Source organism: Macaca nemestrina, chromosome 9 (genome assembly GCF_043159975.1).
Source record: "Macaca nemestrina isolate mMacNem1 chromosome 9, mMacNem.hap1, whole genome shotgun sequence".
Taxonomy (NCBI): domain Eukaryota; kingdom Metazoa; phylum Chordata; class Mammalia; order Primates; family Cercopithecidae; genus Macaca; species Macaca nemestrina.
In genome coordinates this window covers 48,653,224-48,677,503 of record NC_092133.1, presented here as the reverse complement: position 1 = coordinate 48,677,503, position 24,280 = coordinate 48,653,224, and positions in this window count along the sequence as shown.

The window sequence follows — 24,280 nt, the reverse complement described above, 5'->3', positions numbered from 1 at the left end:
TCCGACTCCAAAGGATATTCCAAATCAGCACCTATTAGGATAGGGTTCTGGAATGCATGTTCCTAATAAATACCCTTGCAATTATATGTTCACTAATGTTTGAGAAGTCCTGGGGGACATGTTCTGTGTACACTGAAATGGTGGGCATTAAAAAGCAATTACAACAGAAGCAGAAATTGACAAATGGGATCCAGTTAAACTAAAAAGCTTCTGTACAGCAAAATAAACTATCAACAGTGTAAACAGACAACCCACAGAATGGGAGAAAATTCTTGCAAACTGTGAATCTGACAGAGGTCAAATATTCAGCATCTATAAGGAACTTAAACAAATTTACAAGAAAAAAACAAGTAACCCCATTAACGAGTAGGCAAAGGACATGAAAAGACACCTCTCAAAAGAAGATATATATGCAGCCAACAACCATATAAAAAAAAGCTCAATATCACTAAGCACTAGAGAAATGTAATCAAAACAACAATGAGGAGAGCTGGGTCCTGTGACTCACACCTGTAATCCCAGCACTTTGGGAGGCCAAGGTGGGCAGATCACTTGAGGCCAGGGCTTTGAGACCATCCTGGCCAACATGGCGAAAACCCACCTCTACTAAAAGTATAGAAATTAGCTGGTCATGGTGGCAGATGCTGGTAATCCCAACCACTCAGGAGGCTGAGGCAGGAGAATGGTGTGAAACCGGGAGGTGGAGCTTGCAGTGAGCCAAGATCTTGCCACTGAACTCCAGCCTGAGCAACAGAACAAGACTCCATCTCAAAAAAAAAAAAAAAAAAAAAAAAAAAAAAAAAAATCAAAAAATAACAGTTTCTGGCAAGGTACTAGAGAAAAAGGAATGCTTATACACTGTTGGTAGGGGTGAAAATTAGTTCAACCATTGTGGAAGACAGTGTGTCATTTCCTCAAAGACCTAAAGACAGAAATACCATTGGACCCAGCAATCTTATTACTGGGTATATACCCAAAGGAATATAAATTGTTCTATACAGACACATGCACAAGTATGGTCATTGCAGCACTATTTACAATAGCCAAGATATGGAATCAATCTGAATGCCCAGCAGTGATAGACTGGATAAAGAAAATGTGGTACATTTATACCATGGAATACTATGCAGCCCATAAAAAGGAACAAGATCACGTCCTTCTTGGGGGACATGGGTGGAGCCGGAGGTCATTATCCTCAACAAACTAGCACAGGAACAGAAAACCAAATACCACATGTTCTCACTTTTAAGGAGGAGCTAAATGATAAGAACACATGAACACATAGACGGGGACAAAATACACTGAGGCCTATTGGAGGGTGGAGAGTGGGAGGAGGGAGAGGATCAGGAAAAAATAACTAATGGTTACTAGGCTTAATACCTGGGTGATAAAATAAACTGCATAACAAACCCCCATGATACATGTTTACTTATGTAACAAACCTGCACATGTACGCTTTAACTTAAAAGTTTTTTTAAAAATCACAAAAAAAAAGAAATGGTGGGCATTGATGTCAGCAAGTGAAAGGCAAGAAAAGTCAAAATGGAACTGAAAGTTGAGAATTAAGAGGGGTTAAAACTGGGAAATAAAACAGTAGTTTCCAAGGAAGTCATAAAGAATCTTTCCAGCAAAGGATCTGGAATTATCATTACTGTAGTAAACTTGTTAAAGTATCTTAAGATTCTTCAAAAGTATATTTCTGTTACTTGTACTATCTGTTGAAAGAATTTTTTTGTTTTATGTAACTGGGATTAATTTGAAGACATTATAGGATCCTGAGATTTTAAAGGGGAGTTGTTATGTCATGCATTTAAACATGCTGGGCAATGCAAGGTTTAACTTTCCCTCAAAGCTTCTGCTTCCTAAGAACTGATGATTATAATGCAGAGCCTAATTCTAAGTTTGCAATGGCAGTTACAGGTATCATAACCACCACCAAACAGCTCCAACATACTCACATGTCCTATCTAAACACAAATAGTAATGTCAAAACTCTAGTCTACACCTCACAATGCCATAAGTATAGGTCACATGTATATAACTAGCAAGTAAATCATTTTAATACTTAATTCCCAGTTATCATTGATTATAAATAAGAAATTTAACCTGTCTTTAAAGTCATCTTTCATTATAGTACTATTTTTAAACAAGAAGTTTAAGTTTAATGTACTTATTATTCCACAAACACATTTATTTTAGATTTGTATAATTTTTTAAATACTTCCATCTTTTAAATGTTGCCAAGAAATAAGTATTGAATTTAGCATTAGGGTGCCCACAATCATTTACACATGACATTAATTTAGTCCTACTCTTAAGGGGAAATGTATTTTTCAGTTAATAATTCAATTCACTTGTGCATAATTAGATGAATGTTTTGGATGCCATCTTAAGAAACTAAATATTCTTTAACACTGCTTCATAAACACTCAACAGGTCTATTAGCTACTAAATTTGTTTGCATAAAAATCAATCTTCAGATATGTCAGTGATATTAAAGAATTCTTAAAGATAATTGTCACTCTCTTACAAATGGAATGATTCTAAAATTGATTTTAAAATGCTTAATCGGCCCATTTTAAGTAACCTAGGTATTTGTCTACCCTTTCTACTATTTGGTGTTATGTTGGTAAATATTCAATTGTATTCTGTTTTAAAATCTCTTCTTGGCCATTTGATGCTTTATACTATGCCATCTATCTTTTACTTCTTCTACTTTCCAGGGAGCTTCTGGCTATTTTGCTTCTCACTCAAAAATTTAACGAAGTTGCTCTCTTGTAAATTATTACAAATTCCATTTGGCTTGGGTCCCTATTTTTTAATATAATTGCCCATTCTGGTAATTCTGTCCTAATTTTATTTCCAGAAACATGCAACTGGTAGAGTTTTCAAAACATTTTCTTTGTCTACTTTCATTTAAAAAATGTTTAATTTATGCAGCACACTTTAAAAGACAGAAAATAATATAATGTGTGTGTGTGTGTGTGTGTATATATATATATATGCACTAAAACAGATGTTAACATTTTGTCCTATTTACTCTAGACCTTACCTTTCTAAAAGAATAACAAGATGATACATATTCCTCTAAAGTCCAAACAGGAACCCTTTCCCTCACTCCCTCCCCAGAGGTGGGTGTATATCATATGGAATTCCATGAGTGTCTGTACTTTTACAACATATGCATATTCATAAACAAAATATAACAAATTATTTTGTCTTAATATTTGCATAAATCTAACCATACTCTACACCATTTTTGCAACTTTTTTACTATTACATATTTTGAAGATTATCCATGTTTATGCACCTATGTGCATAAACATTTTAACTGTTGAATAGTGTTTCATTATATGAATTAACCATAATTAATCTATTTCCCTGAGTGACAATTAGGTTTCTTCTCCTTTTTATGCTCTGACAAACAATCTTACAATTATTATCTTTGTATTTGTCTTCATGTATAAGAAATTTCCCAGGGTAGACCCTTACAAGTAAATGGTCTGACTCAGAGAGTGTGTATATTTTAAAATGTATTGGTTATTATCAAATCGTTCCTCAAAGTAGATGTACCAATTTATATTCCTACAGTGGTATAGAACAGTGTTTTTTTTTTTTTTTCTTTCTCCACATCCTCTTCAACACTCGTCATTACCAGATGGACTGATGTTTGCCTGCGTGATAGGTATGCGGCAACACCTCCTTCTTTTGATTTGTGTTTTTCTAATTAACAGTAAGATTAAAGATCTTGGCCGGGCACAGTAGCTCACACCTGTAATTTCAGCACTTTGGGAGGTTGGACAGGAGGATTGCTTGAGCCCAGGGGTTTGAGGCTGCAGTGAGCTCTGATTGTGCCACTGCACTCCAGCCTGGTTGACAAAATAAGACCCTGCCGAGAGAGAGAGGGGGAGAGAGAGAGAGAGAGAGAGAGAGAGAGAGAGAGAGAGAGAGAGAGAGAGAGAAGATTGAGCATCGTTTATGTTTATTGGCCATTGGTTTTTTTCTCATTGGCACATTCATGGTCTTTGCCCATTTTCTGTCTAATGGATTGTCTTTTTCACATTAATGTGGAAAAACTCTTTAAACCCACAATTAATCCTTTGTCACTTACGTAGATGGAAAATATCTTCTCATACTTGGTAACTTGTTTTTCCTATTTATCAAGCAAAAATTTATTTTAAATGTCATTTTTAAGTGTTCTGTATGTGTTAAAAAAGAATATGTATCATCCAATTATTGGAAAAAGTGTTCTTTTGGTATCAATAAATTAATCTTGTTAATTTTGTTATATGAATTTCCAGAATTATTGATTTTCTTAATCTGATTATCTATTAATTACTGATGGAGGTGCTTAAAAATTTCCCAGAATGAAGATGGGCTTCTAAATTTCTTCTTGTACTTAATCGTAATATATTTTATGTATGCTCAATTCATGTTTAGTTTCATTACACCTTTCTGGTAAATTGAACCTTTTATCAGTTTGTATTAATCTCCTACATCTTTGGTAATGCTTTTTAACTTTCATGTCTTTTGTCTCATTTTACATATTTATACAAGCTTTGTTTACCTCTTCAATTTCTTGCTATCTTTGTTGTCTCTATCTATTCCTTCTGAACTTCTGATTAAACTGGAATTAGGTTTTCTCATTCTACCTCCTATATCTTTTAAGAGCTCTTTCATATTTTTTTCTTACTTTCTCTGTGTTTCATAAGGAAATTGTTTTTCAAATGAATCTTTGTGTTTGCTATTTTTCTTTCTACTTGTATTCTAACTGAACTCCAACTCCAATGATAACATTTCCTTTTTCTAGAAATTTTACTTGGCACATTTACAAATATTTCTGTTACACTTTGATGTATATCCTATGTAATCATAGTTTTTATTCCCGCTTTTTTTCTTTTTACTCATTAAATATATTCACTGGTGTTAATGTACTTCTTTGAGAGTTTGATTATTTCAGATGTGAGTTTATATTCCTTATAACTTTATATGCACAAATCTTGTGTTAGTCAAAATGAAATGTATTTCTTTAGAGAAAATTTGCAACTGCTTCTGATAAAAACAATACATCCCAGGATCACTTGAAAACCAATGGGATGATGGGTATTTTTTGAGCCACATCAGTGGCATGTATTCCAGCCTCAAACTCACCCAAGGGAAAACTTCCGGTGATAATTCTCAGAGACCTTTTTTTCCTCTTCTTCACCCAGAGTGAAAGCCAAGACATATAAGTTTTCTTACATTCTTCTTTTGTGAACTGGTTTTTACTTGTAGAATTTGTGGTTTTTTACTTACTTATATGTTTCATATCTAGGCCACACATGGAGGATATTTCTTTTGGGCATCCTGATTTCATGCAGATATCTCTGTCCTCTTTTCACATTGACTGGACTCCAGGGTTTGTCTCCTTGCTCTTATGAGCAACTGAGTGCACTAAAGTTCCTCTTAATAGAATAACAATTTTGGGGGAAAGATCTTAAGTTCAAACTTAGACATATTACATGTCAGTGTTTGTAAGACAACCAAAGAGGAACAAGTAGGTGCTTCAATGTGCAGCTGAGTAAGAGGTAAGCATGAAAATAGTATCTGAAGCCTTGGCTGTGCATGATACTCATTATAAAAGAGAGGCCAAGTCCCCTACACCAAAAGCCAAGTGAAAAGCCTTCTACAAACATAAAATCCTGTGTATATTCCACACAGGATTTTAAAACCACTTGAGCCAATACTTAAAAGTTAGGGGCTTTCGTATAAAAATATGAAACTTCTGCTTCTATTGAAAAAGCAAAGTTTATGCATCAAAGGATTCACATTCAAAGCCAACATGAGCTAGAATTGAGTGGGCCCATCTGCTTTGGACAAGCCATGTGTTCTCTCACCTAGACTGGATCCCTCATCTACATTACCTGTCTTGCCTCTGTGTATTTCAACTTGACCAAAGGTCATTATGGCTATTTCATGTGATTTTTGAAGAGGACATAGACTTTAAGATGGTGGAATAGGAAAAATAATAAACAAACAAAAACCACTTTAATGGGATATTGATGGATCATCCCAAGACTGGAAGCAGAGATGGGGTTTTATTTTTGATGGGGGTGAGAATTTTAGAAGGTGGAGTTTCCACCCATTTACATACAAGACCCCTCATGGGGGGATGACTTCAGAGTGATTTTCCACAGCTTATGTGAACTCAGAAAAAGATGCCTGACATTGGTACAGAGGGAATAAATCATTCAAACTCATAAACAGAAAATACAGACCAGACCAAGTAACACCAAGGACATAAATCTTTAAGGTGCCTGTTTGTGCCAAGGGAGAAGAGAGTTCCACCCATGAGGTAGGAATTACATTGGGCCCACTCATACCACATATTCCCCAAAGAGAGATTTAAACAAATTCATGGTTCAAGGGTTTTGAAGGGGGAAAAAAAAAAAAGACAAAACAAAAGACTATCACTTGAGAAAGCTTCAGAGGGAGAAAGAACATCAGAAGAAAATTAGGTTATGGGAGAACATCAGCATGAAGCAAATGTTCAGGGAAAATATAAGTACTCACAAGATTTTGCTGATGAAGGACTGCGGATTTGAAGTAAGCACAATGGAACTATTTCAGGAGATGGGAACAGGTGAAATAGGGGGCAAGAAATGGTTTCACATAGAACCTTCTAGGAATCAAAATGAGAAAGCTATGGAATGATCTGGGAGTTTATTAATGCTTGTGGCACCACAGATGGGCATAAAAGGCATAATGAGATTTGTTATAGCAAACTCAAGGCCATGATTGTCAGATAGGAATGTGATTGGAAACTAGGTTGTCCTCTTATCCATATAATGGAGTTGAGGATGCCTGGGGAGCAAATCATTTTCTGAATGGGATCTTGTCAGACAATAGTGAGAGTAAGAAGCATAGTTTAATTTCAATGACTTGAGCTTGCTCATTATCTGTTAGGAATGGGACAGTCTTACCAAGCAAGTAAGAGGGCAGAGAAGATTAGAACTATTGAAATATAAAAATCCAATAAACAAAACAAAAAAAGGTATTCATTAATATGATTTAGACATTTTTTCCTAACATAAATTTAAATTTTGAATGTTTACATGGTTAGACAATACCATATATCAGAATATTTTATGAAGATCAATAAACATCAAGACATTTCCTGGTTATTTAAACCAAGGTTTATAAGCAAATTTTTCAGGCATTGAGGCAGCAAAAAGACACATTCCTACAACAGAGAAAAATTCAGACTGACCTCAGCCTTCTCGAAAGCAAATTTAAAGACAGAATAAAATTAAGCTATTGCCACAGAATTCCTAAGGTAAAAAATTTGTGACTCAAAGATTATATCCAGGTAGATTGTTGTTAGTTATAAAGGCAACAGGTAGGTATTCTTAAGCTTTGAAAAACTTAGGAAATGTAGCATCCATGATTTTTTCTTTGAAAATGCTATTCAACAGTAAATTTCAACAACTTAAGAAATAATTTAAATAATGGAACTTAATTAAATGGAAAAGCTTCTGCACAGCAAAAGAAATAATCAACAGAGTAACAGACAACCAACAGAATGGGAGAAAATATTTGCAAGCTATACATTTGACAAATAACTAATATGCAGAATCTACAAGGAATTCATACAACTCAACAAGAAAAAAACAAATAACTCCATTAAAAAGTGGGCAAAAGGCATGAACAGGCATTTCTCAAAAGAAGACATACATGCAGCCAACAATCAGATGAAAAAGTACTCAACACCACTAACCATCAGAGAAATGCAAATCAAAACCACAGTGAGATAGCATCTCACACCAGTCAGAATGACTATTATTAAAACGTCATAAAACAACAAATGTTGGAGACGATGCAGGGCAAAGAGAATATTTATGTACTGCTGGTGGGAATGCAAATAGTACAACCTCTATGAAAAGCAGTATGGAGATTTCTTAAAGAGCCAAAAGAAAAAAAACTACAATTCAATCCAACAATCCTACTACTAGGTATCTACTCTAAGGAAAATAAACTGTTGTATCAAAAAGATACCTGCACTCATGTTTACTGCAGAATTATTCACAATAGTAAAGTTATAGAATCAACCTAAGTGTCCATTAGTGGATGATTGGATAAAGGAAATGTGGTGTATATATATATACACACACACACCATGAAATACTACACAGCCATAAAAAGATGAAATCATGTCTTTTACAGCAACATGGATAGAGCTTGAGGCCATTATCCTAAGTGAAATAACTCAGAAACAATAAATCAAATATCACATGTTCTCATTAATAAGTGGGAACTAAACAATGGGTACACATAGATATAGGGGAATAATAGACATTGCAGACTCCATAAGGGAGGAGGGTGGGAGATTCCATAAGAGAGGAGGGTGGGAGACTGGTTATGGTTGAAAAATTCCTATTGGTACAATGTTCACTATTCAGATGAGGGGTACACTAGAAGCCCAGACTTTACCACTATGCAGTATATCAATGTACAAAAATTGTACTGCATCCCCTAAATCTATACAAATAACAAAAATTTTAAGAAAAAAAAAGTTTAAAATGCCATAAGAAAGAAGTAATCTAAATAAAAGATTCAGGAATGCAGGAGCTGAAAAGATATTCTTCTGACTTTGAAACCTATTTAAACAGACTATAAAGAGTATTTTTTTATATTTAGTTTTTGGAACTGCTTTGAGAGAATAGATATATATTATTTGAATTTTTTTATATAAACTCCTTCTTACCAAGAGAGAAAAGAACAAGACTTGATCAGGCTGAAATATTTGAAGAAGAAGAACATTTTAAAATAAGTATAAATTTAAGAAACATCATAGAAAAATACTTGCAAGTGTACTCTTTTTTTTTTTTTTTTTTTTCTGTAAAAGAACACAAAATCAGCAACAGTGAAATTCTGGGAAGACCCTGGAACCAGATAAAACAATCTTATTAAACACTGAATCATGGTTAAAGAGCAGTTACCCAGCAACCAAAGACCTCATCATTTCCTCCTAATCTTTCACAGTGAATTTTTAACAACCTCATAAAACTAGGACAGACTGAAACATCATGGAAAGAGGTGGGAAATAAAGAAGGCTCCGGAAAGGGAAAACTGAGTATTATTTCACTGAAAATTTCATCCAGATCCTTGCACAAGGTCAATCAATTCAGGCTACAAACACATGACATGTTCTTATACTTCAATCATCTTAACAGCAGGCAATAGGAGACAAACAAATGACACACAAGCTTTAACGTCTACAATCAACAACAGAGAATCACAAAATACTGGGACAGGATTTCTGAGACTCCATTCTCTTCATTTAGCAGATGAGCAAACCGATCTAGGAAGGAGAAGTGGCAGGTCTACGGCCCACTATCTAAGAAGTAGGAACTGGGTCTCACTCCTGGGTCACTGTTCTTTCTAGCAACCATTATGTCTCATATGGGATACAGGTGTTTTCAAATAGCAACAAATGTCATTAAGTGGTTGCTAGCTATTCAAAATTGGATATTAATTTCAGTAACTCTGCTTTTCCTAAGAGATACAAAAATTTAATAATATTCTAGCAAAAGGCAGCTTCCACTGTAAAGTAGTTCTAGACTATGTTTATTACTGAAGCTTTATACGTCACTTTTTATTGACGACCAAAAACATGTTGTCCACTGCTTTCAGGTCAATTTGATAATAATTCCTCAGTATAAATACCCTGGCAATCATAATTGGAAGCACATGTGACTTGTCTTCAGTGTGAATACCTGTCTATGAAATCTAACATAGTTAAGTAAGGGTATGTAGAACTGTACCAATTTCTAGGATTGCCATGCCCATCAAAATACTGTCCTACCAACAAAATCACTGTGTGTATAAAATACCACCAAGTAACTATCTTAGTTAGTTCGGGCTGCCATAAATGAAATACCATGGACTAGGTGAGTTAAACAACAAATATTTATTTCTCACAGCTCTGAAGTCTAGAAGTCTGAGATCAGGATACCATCATGGTCAGTTTCTTGGTGAGGGCCATCTTCCTGGTTATGCCCTTACATGGCCTGCCTTGGTGCTTGCACTAAGAGAGAGATCTCAAGTCTCTTCTTTTGTTCATAGGGGTATTAATCTCATTGTGGAGACCCCCATCTTCATGAACTCATTTAAACCTAATTACTTCCCAAAGCCCCCACCTCCTAATACCATCAGACTTCCCAAAGGCCCCCACCTCCTAATAACATCAGGTTGAGGCTTGATACCATGTGGATTTAGGGGAACGGGGACACGAATATTTAGTCCATAGAGGCAACCTACTTATCTTATAATTTATTTCAAAAATCCTTAGTATTAAATAGACATGAATAAATTTTATGAAAACTAGAAGAATCTCTCCATTTTCAATTAATTAAACTTGCTAAGAGATCCTTCTGAATGAAAAATGGTTTGGTATATAGAGAAGAAAAACTATTCCAAGTACAGAATATGATTTGAGAGAAATCTTGAAGTTGGAAGAGTGCAGGACAAAATACCATTACTCTATACCTGGGATTCTGCTAAATGCTTTTTATGGATTATTTAATTGTAATTAGAACTCCTATAAAATTGATTATTTTATTACCACTATTTTACAGTGAGGAAATTTAAGACTGGAAAATTGGAATCACATGCCTAAGGTAAATCTAACAATTAGTAGAGCAAGGACTTGGAGCCAAACCTTCAGATTCCAGAATAAGGCTTTTAAACACCACACTTTGCAGCATCTCTCTGATTTCCATGATGAAAAAAATTTCATCTTGAGACTAAATGATTTTTGAAAGGATTGGCTTCATATATGTTTTACCTCAGTATTCAACATGCTGGGTTTACATTTCAAAAAAAATTTAATGAACAATAAATACATTTATAAAGTTAATAATTCAATTCATCATGATTTCCTGAAGACTTTTAAAGATGCTATTGAATATTTAACAATCAAGTGATTACCAAGTGAAGAGAACATATGTTTCTTTTAACTCTCGTTTATTAATATGGCCCATTTAGGACATGACATAGTATAAAGTCCAGCTTCCATGTACCTATCAATTAATAAAAATCTGCAATGGGAAAACTATTTAACTATTCAACTAAATCAAGAACATAGAATTATCTTAGAAAAAAATTTAATGTAAATCCTGAATTTCTGTATGTTATCTTGAATTTCATTTTGAATTGAAGAAAGCTTACATGTGAACAAATAAGAATATCATTTTTTAAAACTTTTATGAAAATATTCAGTCTGCAAATTCAATTTTGCCATATTCTACCTACATACATAAATTACAATCAGAAGCACTGAAAAACAAAAAAAGTATACACCAATCATTTTGAGACATACAGAGCAAAAGAGAAATGAGCTACCAAGCCATGAAAAGACATGGAGGAACCTTAAATGCATATTACTGACTGAAATAAACCAATCTGAAAAGGCTACAATTACTGTATGATTCTAAATATATGACATTCTGGATAAAGCAAAACTATGGATACAGTAAAAAGATCAGTGGTTGCCAGTGGATGGGAGAGAGAGACGGATGAATAGACAGGGAATAAGGGTTTTTAGGGTAATAAAACTGTTCTATATAATATTGTAATGATGTACACATGATATATATATATATCCAAAATCATGAAATGAACCCACGAGTGAACCCTAGTGTAAACTATGGACTTTGGAAGATAATGATATGCTAATGTAAGTCTATCAACTGTAAAAAATATAATATTTGGTGAGAGATGTTAATAGGAGAAACTATGTATGTGTGGAGGCAGGAAGTATATGAAAAAGTCTCTGTGCCTTCTGTTCAATATTGCTGTGAATCTAAAACTGCTCTAAAAATAAAGGATATTTTAAATGCATTGGAATTTTTATTTTTGAGAATAAAGATGAGAATCTTATAACACAATTTTTAGTATATTTGGGCCAATTATGTTCAGTTTCTCAGAAAACCTCGACAAATAATCATTCAAAAACATAATATTGTACACATCTTCGTTTTTTCTGCCTGTATTGTAGTACCTCATCATAATCCTCCTGACAACCTAAAAAATTAAAAAATCTCAATTGGCTTGTTTTAGAGCATCCACAGTTTCATAAAGGTGGCAAACTGAGCTTATTTTCTATTCACACCTAACATGCTTTTACTGACATCTGGAACACACTCCTCATTTGCTGAAGATCTTAGCTCCTAGCTTACTGCATCTCTCCCAGGTATTACTTACGTTTAATTTTTGGTAACTGCTATGGTTTGGATGTTTGAACCTTCCAAATCTCATGTTGAAATTCGTTGCCCAACGTTGGAGATGGGGCCTTGTGGGAGGCGTTTGGGACCAGATCCCTCATGAATGTTTTGGTGCTGTTCTCATAATAGTGAGTTCTTGCTCTGTTAGTTTCCAGGAGATCTGACTGGTAAAAAGAGCGGGGCACTTCCCTCCTCTATCTCTTCCTTCCTCTTTTGCCATGTGATATCTATTCTCCTAAAACTTCCACCATGAGTGGAAGCAGCTTGAAACCCTCACCGGAAGCAGATGCTGGCATTAGGTTTCTTGTACAGACAACAGAACTTTTAGCCAAACGTCTTTTCTTTATAAATTACTCTGGCTCAAATATTGCTTTGCAGTAACACAAAAAGACTAGGACGATGACTTTTATACAGAACTGTTCCTCGGTATCCAAGAAGGATTCGTTCCAGGATCTTCCTGGAATACCAAAATCTGCAGATACTCAAGTCCCTTATATAAAATGACATAGTATTTGCAGATAGCCTATGAACATCCTTCCATATAATTTAAATGATTTTTAGATTACTGCAAGATAAAGGCTGTATAAATAGTCGTTATACCATGCTGTCTAGAAAATAATTACAAGAAAAAATTCTCTACATGTTCAGCACTGATGCATTCTTTTCTGAATATTTCCTGTCTGTGGTTGGTTGAATCTACAGGTGCGAGACCCATGAGTATGGAGGGCTGACTGTAAACTTAGATGATTCAACTGAAAGCCTGGACTCTCAGTTCCCTGACTGCCTCACTTCCAATGATCCTTCATGGTTGTATCCCTGCCCTTGTCTTTACCAATTACTGAAAATTCTCCAGAATCTCATTTTCAAGTGTCTTACTGTCCAACTCCAACTTTCCCCGTCCAGGGTACTCCATCTAGTACTGTAACTTCATTGATCCTTTTGCACCATTGGTGCCTAAAATCTATGGTACTATCACCTGTCCATCAAATTTTACGATTAATAATTATCATCTCTTCCTTGCATTTGTCTCAACTTCCTTCTCTATCTTTGGAAGATTTTTACATACTGGACAAAATCCCACCTATGGCTACATTATTCAGTTGTTCTTCCCTACATTATGCGATAGAATATGGCTGGTGAAAAACGCAAATTTGCTGAACACTGAAACATTAATGACTGCCAATCCGAAGTTGCCTCTTAAGTCAAGATACCTGGTAACCATAATTTATTTCCCTATTCTATTCACATTTCTAGTTTCTAGATAACTATTTCAAACCTTCTCATACCAGTAATACTTTGTTTTCCATTCTTGCCCTCAACTCATGACTTATTTTCCTAATTAAAGAGAAGCATTCAGAAAGACAACTTCCACACGTTTCCACATCTAACACTACTCATTTTCCAGCATCAGTACTCATATACCCTGCCTTCTTGCCTGTCGTCCCTGGATAGAATAACAGATCACACTCCTATCTAAAGCTGGTTCTTCTGCTTGTGCTGTAGACGCCATCTGCTTTCTTAAATACATCACATCACTCTCCTCCTCTCTCCTATCCTTTTCCCTTTCTCTCACTCCCCCTCCTCTATCCTTTCCTGGGTCATTTCACTAACATACAAGCATTCCCCCTTTCTTTTCATTTTCTTATGGTGCCTTGTTCATAAATGTCATTAACAACATTTTTTCCATAGTTAGGTGTTTAGATAGCCACATGTTTTGGAAGAAAGTATCTCTATTTCACTTATGTGGAGGTTTAAACGAGCTGTTTGAAGCTATAATGGAACAGGAGTTTTTGATATTTGAAAGTCTCTATCCCAAAAGGACAAATTAATGAGGAACTATATTTTCTACAATTATGTCCTGGCCCTACCTTTTTATTACTACATCATGGCTGGAATGTAAGTTAAACAGTTGACTATTGCAAAAGCAAGGGAGTAGGATAAATTAGGCAATCTGCTGAAGTGTTTCCATATGTTTCCAAGAAGCAATGTTAACAGGGACAGCTCTTTTCTTCAAGTTAACAGGGACAGCTCCTTTAATCTAAAGAGTATCATCAAGGAATGACTAGGATTCCAGCAACAAGGCAAGCAAGCTCCCTAAGATAACACCATAAGTTCATGCAGGCTAAGGGCAAACAATCAAATAAAAATATGATCAAGGATTTTCTTCTAATCATGCTTCCTTCAGTTAAGTTGTGATATTTAGAGGCAATTTGTCAAACAGATCATTTATTGAAAAGTTATATCTATTTTTTGACAGAGCATTGGTTGCTTTGCAACTCATATTAATTATAATGCCTTATGAACTCATTAACACCAATAGAGTTAATCTTTTATGGGAAATGTTGACAGAATCACCAAATAGCTCTGCTGAAACTCCAGAAACACCTGAATTTCTTATGCATTTCTTAATTATTTTGTGCTTTTTTATTATTTTTCCACATTTAAAGAAATGCAGGTTAAATTTATCAGAAATGTGTGATCAACACCGAGATAAGAGAACCATCTAAAGATGTGAATTGTTCGTAACATTAAGACATTGCCCCAAAACTATCTCTAAATGTTTGCAGATTAACTTAGATCAAGTTGCTGTCTGAATACTATCACTTAAATAATTAATGAAAACTCAATAATAACCCATATTTATAAAATGGCTTATGTCATTTCCTATTCAAAACTTTTGAAATAAATTTTATTTTGACTTGCTATTGCCATCAGGTTAAAATCCAAACTCCTACATATAATTTAAAATCACCTGGCCTTCATTTACCCCTCTCATTCTATATCTTTCAATCTCTGGTCCCAGTTCCCCAAACCTAATGCTCCAAATAAACTGAACTCTTTTTTATTCCCTAAAAATGCCGTGTTCTCTCTCCTTTCTCGATCTTTGCATATTCTCCACTTGAAAAATGTTGCCAATTCACTTATCTAGCTATCTTTCAACTCACACAGGAGGTGTCTCCACCTCGCAGGACTCTTCTCTGCTCCTCGAAGACTTTTGTGTATACCCTTCCCACATTTATTCTGACATACTTTAGTTGCTAGATACCCTTCCCGCATTTATCCTAATGTACTATAATTCTTACCCGTAAAGTCCATATGCTCAGGGGTCTGTCATCCATCATTGTGGCCTTAATACCTAACACAACATTTTGTAGCAGATCTCAAAATATACAAACTATCACAAATGTCATTTGATTATGACAAATGTTTAAATTTTTATGCATCATATTTGTACATGTTTATGGGGTACATGTGAAATTTTGTTATATGCATAGAATGTGTAATGATTAATTCCGAGTATCTAGGGTATCTATCAGCCAGGTAGTTATCACTTTTATGTGTTGGGTACATTTCAGGTATGACAACTTTTTTGTGAGTAAATGGAATAAATATTGTTTTCACCTCAGTTTACAAATGAAGAACCTGAGATTCGAGGAGGTGATATAACTAGTCCAAGATAAGAAGATTAAAACATGGTAACAGGAGTTTGATTCTAGATCTTAGTATTATAAACCATACAATATTTTCATGTAAATGAAACTCAAATTTTAAGTTAACCATACTGTCCAGACATGAGCTTTGAAAATATGAGTGGCAGATGTAAAAGTATATATCAATTTCTGAAAGTTTAATCGGTGATTCTCAAACATAAACTCTTATTCAGTGACATATACTTTTTAGCAAAGAAATTTGAATGAGATTGAGGTAACCCCAAACTAAAAAACCTATTCATTCTAGAAAAGCTAATTCGATTGCTGCCCCTGAGTAGGTAAAACTTAGTATTGTGCCTATGAATCTGGTCCATAAAGAGACTGAAAGTTCAAATATGAGGACTCTTAGACTGCCTTTCCTGGACTATTAAAACCTCCTCTACTTTTGACATCAGATTTGAAGGAAAAGTATGTTGTTCTCTTTCAACCTTTCCTACCAAATATGCCTTCTGCCAAATTCTCCCATTTAATCAGCTAACCTCATTCTGTTAAGAGAGGAGAAAGGGAAGTAAATTGTAAACTAATGAAAATATTACAAACATGCTTGCTTCCAAAGTCACAGAACTAGGTAAAACAAACAGGTTGAAAAGAGTTGACCACAACACTCTGTTCACACACTATTTCATGATTTAAAATACGACGATATTCCTTAGCCAAAGACAGTGAAATGACTGGTTTCTGCTGAAAGTTGTGGGAGGATGGTAAATGTTTATCTCTTTTAAGCACTCTTTCTTCAACCTAGATCACTTTGCTATGTAGATCAAATGTTCTGAATCAATATCGAAGATTCCAGGGCATGAGCTGGAATGATAGAGAATCAGATATGCAGAAGGAGTGGGGCTGGTTATCTATTTCTCATTTCCTTCAGCTTCCATGTCAAATAATATATTTTATGGATAATTCACCAGCTCCTGAGAAGCTGTGTAGGTGTCGTAGGCATTGGATTTTGAATCCTGAAATTGAATGACGTATTAGGTCTTCATTATGTAACAGATACTACAATGCTTCTCATGGCATTGTTTTCTTTTTATTTCATCAGTCTAGGTACATAAAATTGGGGTGACTCAGGTGGCATGATTCCAATGATCCTTCTTATAGGGTCTCTTGGTGATCACAGGAAAGGAAGATCAGCAGGTACAGAAAGTTTTTGAATCTGTGGGTGGGCTTTCTGGCCCCGTAGATACCCACCATATAATAAAAGCCCTGATTTGAAATCTCAGCCTTTATTGCTTTCTTAAATTCAAAAAAACTGAGAAAATAGCAGGATAATCAATATAATAAAAATTATGAAATTTTTCACTTACTTTAATAAATAAAAAGAGTTCTCTACCTAATTGTGTTTTCAAAATTCTGCATGCCATATTGTCCTCTGCAATTCTCAAAAGTATTCTGGTATGTTGAAAGTTCTATGAAAACTTTCAAAAAGGAAAACTTTCTAAAGTTGTGTAACCTAATCTTCTTCCTTTTACTCACTTAACACTACCTCTTATCATCCTGCGAGGACTTACTCAGGGGAGTGCTGACCCAGTCTAACCCTATTCTGATATTTGCCTTTAGATAACATTCTCATTCTCTCTTGCTGCTATTTCATTCTCCCCCAAAATGCAGAAGAGATGTCTATTTCCTCTTTCCTTGTGGTAGGTAGGACATGACAGCCTGTCTTATGAGGGTGTTTTAGCTCTGGGTAGACAGAACAAAGAAAATGTCCCCAGTCTGAAATGCATGCCTTTCTCAGACCCATTCCCCAAATCTTTATCCAGAATTGGTTTACTGAGTGTCACAGATGGTAGTACCTATTGCTTGTATTTGTTTGATTGGTTTGGGTTTTGTTTGTTTGTTTGTTTGTTTTGCCCAGTAAACTTTCTCATGTCCCTCCTCCTGGGAACAGAACCTGCTCTCCTCACCGCAGAAAGTTCTTGTCCCATCACGAGCCCTTCCTTTCTGGCAGTGTGATTGATTCAAGGGTGAGAACAGCACAACACAAGGCCAATCAGGGTCCTTCAATATGTGGACCGTGGGGAAGATCAATATATGGACCATGGGGAAGGGGACTGCCCTTCTGTAGGAGTGGTTAAAACTGGGAGGATGTGATATCCGTGATCAGCTGCTTCCCTGGCACAGGGAGAGCATCCAGGAAGCCCGGCAGAAACAAGCAGTGAAGACAAGGAGAGTCTGGTCAAGTTGGGTTCCCAGTTCTCATTCCTCAGATGAATGAGATCAAAACACTTTGACACTGTGAGAAACAGAAGTCTGTCTTCCAGCTCCATGATCCATAAATAATTGTAATTATTGTCATTTAAATACAACATATGATGAAGAGCATCCTTCTTTACCAGGATTAGATTAACAGTGCACAACTTTGATTCAGAAATCTTGTGTAGAGAATAAAACTTAAATATCAATTACATCTTTGGTAAATTAGTTCTATGCTACACGTACTTTTATGATTAAAGACGAATTTACTTTTCTAGGCTTCAAATTAGGCAAAAGTTTCTCAGGATTTAAATCATTGTATGGTCTACTATTTGCACCTGGTAGTTGAAGGTAATTGTTAAAATTTGTGGCTGTAATCAAGCCACAAATAGCAAGGAATAAACATATTTCCTTGTAGAGACTTTAGCACTTTGGGTTTGGTGCATGTTGGCAAGGAGGGGACATGAGGAATAGAGTTCTTTACTCTGACTTTTTTACAACATCCTTCATTAAATACTCTGTACATGACATTAAAAAAAAAAAAAAAAGAAAAAGAAAAAGAAAAAGTGTCCCTTGCTTTCTGTGCCTTTCCTGTTTAGCAAAAGTCGTCCTCAAAGATGTTATCAACTGAACAGAATGTTTTGTGTCTGGAGCTTAAGTCAGTGAGTCAAACGTTGTTGCAATGAAAATCATGATGCCATGCTGACCCAAACTCCCTGAGCTCCACTCTGATAACATGTAAGAAGAGAAGTGGCAGAATGCCACAATATGTGTGCTCATGGTCCTGAAAGATGTGCCCAGAGATGTGTTTAGTTCTTGGGTTCCTTCCCACATGGCACCTCCTGCTGCAGTTTATTGACACCAGATGTTCTTTGTATCAGTAAGACTTGTAGCAATGTCTATTTAAAGTTAAATGGAGTAATTGAAGCCAGAGCATCATACTTTGAATGAAGTAAATCAAAGCACATCACAGTCATAAAAATGCAGACTAGGGAAAGCATGAATGAGATAAATCCATTATTTTCTTTTAAAAAAAAGCCAGACTAATAGAGACCAAAAAATTCTGATTAAAATTTATCATTTCACACAACACTGATAGAGATCAATTGGTAACTGGTCAGAGCTCTGACTCCACAATTAGTGAGCATGTCTCACTATATAAATTAGGCAGAAGTCTTTTGTCATAATGACCTCCTTCTCCACAACAGCTCATGGAAAATAATTCTTCACTTGGATCACTGTGGGGATCAGATGCAAAACCTCTGGCTAATGATAAGAGACATGGACCTGAAGTCTAATCATTTTACTAACATAATGCTTTAGACAGAAGTATTAACAAGTCAAGGCTTAACTAATGATTGATGGTAGGAAATGGAGACATGTTTTAAAGTCTGATTTAAAAGAAAACTAAGACAGGAAGGACAGTGTGATTAGAATGGCTCAAAGCAGACCATGAACATTAATAAATGTGGATTTTAATAGGTACAGGTCTGGCAGCCAGCAGACAGCAAGACCTTGGACTGATTGAAAAGAAATGAGAACTTTTAGTATTGCTGCTACTAAATTGAATCATCAGAGGTAATATAAATATGCCAAATTATAACAGTAATTCAAAAGTACAGAAATCAAAGCTATGAAGATTAAAATTATAACATGTGAGCATGGCAGGATAATATTTTAAAGAAGTTAGCTGTTTTCCTTTTTAAACTTTTTGTTCCAGTCATTTCCCCCTATCTCTTGCCTCATGCAGGCACATACTTGGCTCTATATTCATCACTTCAGTGAAGGGATATGTCAGAACACAAAGCAGAAGCAGCCTAAAAGTCTCTGCCTTTCATGCTCCAAAAAACTTAAATTCCTTTGGAGAAATTTTAAGGATTTAGAATAAAATGTGTAGAAAAAGCAAAAGAATAAAATGGTGTCTCGTGCCCATTCCCATCCCAAATAGAAAAAGAACCCCCCGGGTGGAAAAGAAAAAAGAAGAGATAGTAAGGTAGCAATGAAAAAGAGAAATTGTAGGATCTTTGAGAGAGGGGCCCTGTGTCGTGATTCCAGAACAGGATTCTCAGAGTGTGGGTTAGGGAAGGCAGAAAATCATCAGTGAGAGTTAAGAACATTTCTGTAATGGGTCCAGGCAGATGGAGTCCTGCACAGGCATGGAGAGTTTCTACTACCCAATTATGGCATCAAAGCAGTAGAATGATGTCCATTCCTGAAGCCCGGCTCTGGCATAGACCATAGACGCCTACAGCCTTGAAGAAGCTTTGAGGACAAGAACATGAGTGGTCTCAAGAAAGACGTGTATGGCTGAATAGCTAAGTACTGAGTAAGAAAGGTAGGTCTCTAGGATTACTGCTTAGATAGATGACTCATCGGCCAGATATGCCACAATGTCTTAGCACCACATAAGTCCTGGAATGTGGAAACACAATCCCCTCACCAACACTTCTGCAGAAAGGTCTTGAAATGAAAATTAACTTGTGATATTGAAAAATAATTTGTTTGTACACTCAGGCTTGAGAACTCATTTATAAGTGTTATAAAAGTATTTCAAATGAACTCAAAGGAAAAACTATCATACACAGAATGGAGGAATGGAGAGAAGTATAAAAAATATTGGAGAAAAGGAAGAAATAGCTATTGTATCAAAAGAATATAACTACAGAAGTTAAGAGAAACATAGAAAATAAGTTGTTACCTTCAGATACAAAAACAATTTCTGAAACAAAATAACAAAATGCAAAAATTACAAACCATTAAGAAAGAGATGGCCAAATTTTTGTTCATTTAAACTCAAATTTAAAAAAAAAACATTTAAAGATAAGACATAAGCTATTAATCACGAGGCAATATTTATAAAACATATAGAATACAAAGATTAATTCCCAAAATATGCTAAAACACACATACATACACATGCACAGTGAGGTATTATTTCACATACCTATGAGGCTAGTTAAAATTATTAAGTCTGATAACATAAAGTTTAAAGGAGGACATGGGGAAAAGGAAACTCATGCTAGTGGAAGTGCAATTACATAGAATAATGTAGAGGACAATCTGCCGAAATCTAGTATAATTGAAAATTTTTTATATATATATATATATATATATATATATATTTCCTGTGTATGGGAAGTCCTGCTTCTCTTATTATAGTATTGTTTTTAATAGCAAAATATTGGAAGTAAGCTAAATATCATCAATAGAGAAATGGGGCAAGAAAAATGTGGTAATTCTATACTATAGTTATAGAAAAGAACTAGATTTCTATATCTCACAGTGGTTAGACTTACAAAACATGATTTTTCATTTAAAAAGCAAGTTGTAGAACAATTGGTACAGTATAATACATTTATATGTATTTTAAAACACTGTGTTGGTCTTCAGAATAAGGAACTAAAGGAACATTATATGTGAGATTTTTACCTTAAAGAAACTTGATATTCAAATAGGAAGGGAGGAAGTTAAATTGTCTCTGTTTGCAGATGACATGATTGTATATTTAGAAAACCCTGTTGTCTCAGCCCAAAATCTTCTTAAGCTGATAAGGAACTTCAGCAAAGTCTCAGGATACAAAATCAATGTGCAAAAATCACAAACATTCCTATATACCAATAATAGACAAACAGCCAAATGAAGAATGAACACCCATTCACAATTGCTACAAAGAGAAATACCTAGGAACACAGCTAAAAAGGGAAGTGAAGGACCTCTTTAAGGAGAACTACAAACCACTGCTCAAGGAAATCAGAGAAGACACAAACAAGTGGGAAAACATTCCCTTTTCATGGATAGAATCAATATTGTAAAAATGACCATAATGCTGAAAATAATTTATAGATTCAATGCTATTTCCATTAAACTACCATTGACACTTTAAAAAATATTATAAAATTTATATGGAACCAAAAAGGAGTCCCTATAGCCAAGACAATCCTAAGCAAAAAGAACAAACCTGGAGGCATCATGCTACCGGACTTCAAATAGTACTATAAGGCTATAGTAACCAAAACAGCATGGTACTGGTACAAAAACAGCCATACAGACCAAGGGAACAGAATAGAGAACTCAGAAATAATACCACACATCTACAACCATCTGATCTTCGACAAACCTGACAAAAACAAGCAATGGGGAAAGGATTCCCTGTTTAATAAATGGTGCTGGGAGAACTGGCTAGCCATATGCAGAAAATTGAAATTGGACCCCTTCCTTACACTTTATACAAAAATTAACTCAAGGTGGATTAAAGACTTAAACATAAAAACCAAAACTATAAAAACCATAGAAGAAAATCTATGCAATACCCTTCAGGACATATACATGGGCAAAGATTTCATGACAAAAACATCAAAAGCAATTGCAACAAAAGCAAAAATTGACAAATGGGATCTAATCAAACTAAAGAACTTCTGCACAGCAAAAGAAACTATCATTAGAGTGAACACACATCCTATAGAATGCGAGAAAATTTTTGCAATCTATCCATCTGACATTTGTCTAATATCCAGAATCTACAAGGAATTTAAACAAATTTACAGGAAAACAACAAACAATCCAATTAAAAAGTGGGTAAAGGACATGAACAGACATTTCTCAAAAGAAGACATACATGCGGCCAACAATCATATCAGAGAAAGTTCAACATCACTAATCATTAGAGCAATGCAAATCAAAACCATAATGAGGTACCATCTCATGCCAGTCAAAATGGTGATTATTAAAATGTCAAGAAACAACAGATGTTAGTGAGGTTATGGAGAAAAAGGAACACTTGTACACTGTTGGTAGGAATCTAAATTAGTTCAACCATTGTGGAAGACAGTGTAGGAATTCCTCAAATATCTGGAACCAGAAATACCATTTGACCCAGCAATCCTATTACTGGGTATATGCCCAAAGGATTATAAATCATTCTACTATAAAAATAAAATAAAAGCCGGGCGCGGTGGCTCACGCCTGTAATCCCAGCACTTTGGGAGGCTGAGGCGGGCGGATCACAAGGTCAGGAGATCGAGACCACGGTGAAACCCCGTCTCTACTAAAAATACAAAAAATTAGCCGGGCGCGGTGGCGGGCGCCTGTAGTCCCAGCTACTCGGGAGCCTGAGGCAGGAGAATGGCGTGAACCCGGGAGGCGGAGCTTGCAGTGAGCCGAGATCACGCCACTGCACTCCAGCCTGGGCGACAGAGCGAGACTCCGTCTCAAAAAAAAAAAAAATAAATAAAAATAAAATAAAATAAAATAAAATAAAAATTACAAGAAGATACATGCATGCATATGTTCATTGCAGCACTATACACAATAGCAGAGACATGGAGTCAATCCAAATGCCCATCAATGATAGACTGGAAAAAGAAAATGTGGTGCATATACACCATGGAATACTATGAACCCATAAAAAAGAATGAGATCATGTCCTTTGCAAGGCACATGAATGGAGCTGGAAATCATTATCCTCAGCAAACTAATGAAGGAACAGAAAACCAAACACCACATGTTCTCACATACAAGAGGGAGCTGAATAATGATAATACATGGACATAGGGAAAAGAACAAAACACACGAAGCAGCAAACCACTATGGCACATGTTTACCTATGTAATAAACCTGCACATCCTGCACATGTACCCTGGAACTTAAAATTTCAAAAAAAGAAATTTGAAGAAAATATAATAAAATATTAATGAGGGTTAATTTTGGATAACAATTATTTTGTCTTTGTATTTTTTTTTACATTTCATAGCAAAAGGAAATACAGGAAAAAATAGAAATATGCTCTTTTCCATTCTGGAAAATGTTTAAGAGATAATATTGAAACAAAAGACCTACTAATAACAGATACCAACTATCACCATTATTCACACAATTGTTCCATTGGACCAAGTTTTATACATTAAAATAAGAGTTCTATTATAAATGCCTTAGGAGAGTAGAGATATTGACAATTTATTAACTTCCTGGGTCATTTTATTATCTGTTCTTTAAATACCTTAAAACCCTGCTGGACTCCAAAAGGAGTACAACTTCAACTACCCTATTTAAATAATAAAAAATTATCTTTCTAGGTTTGAAGAAAAGGAACTCAAAGTAAGGACTTTTTTCAACTTAGGAAAATATAAACTGCATTTCTTATATTCAGCATTAGATGTTGACTACTTATATCAAAAAAGACACTGAATGGATAAAGATAAAGCCATATGAACTAGAGAGAGTTAGCTTGCTTTGCAAGAGATGGTAACAGTAAGTTTTTCAAGGGTTGATGGTAGGTGGTGGAGAGGATTTGGGAGAACCTGGGAGAAAAGCAAATACAAATAGTGGCTTAAACAA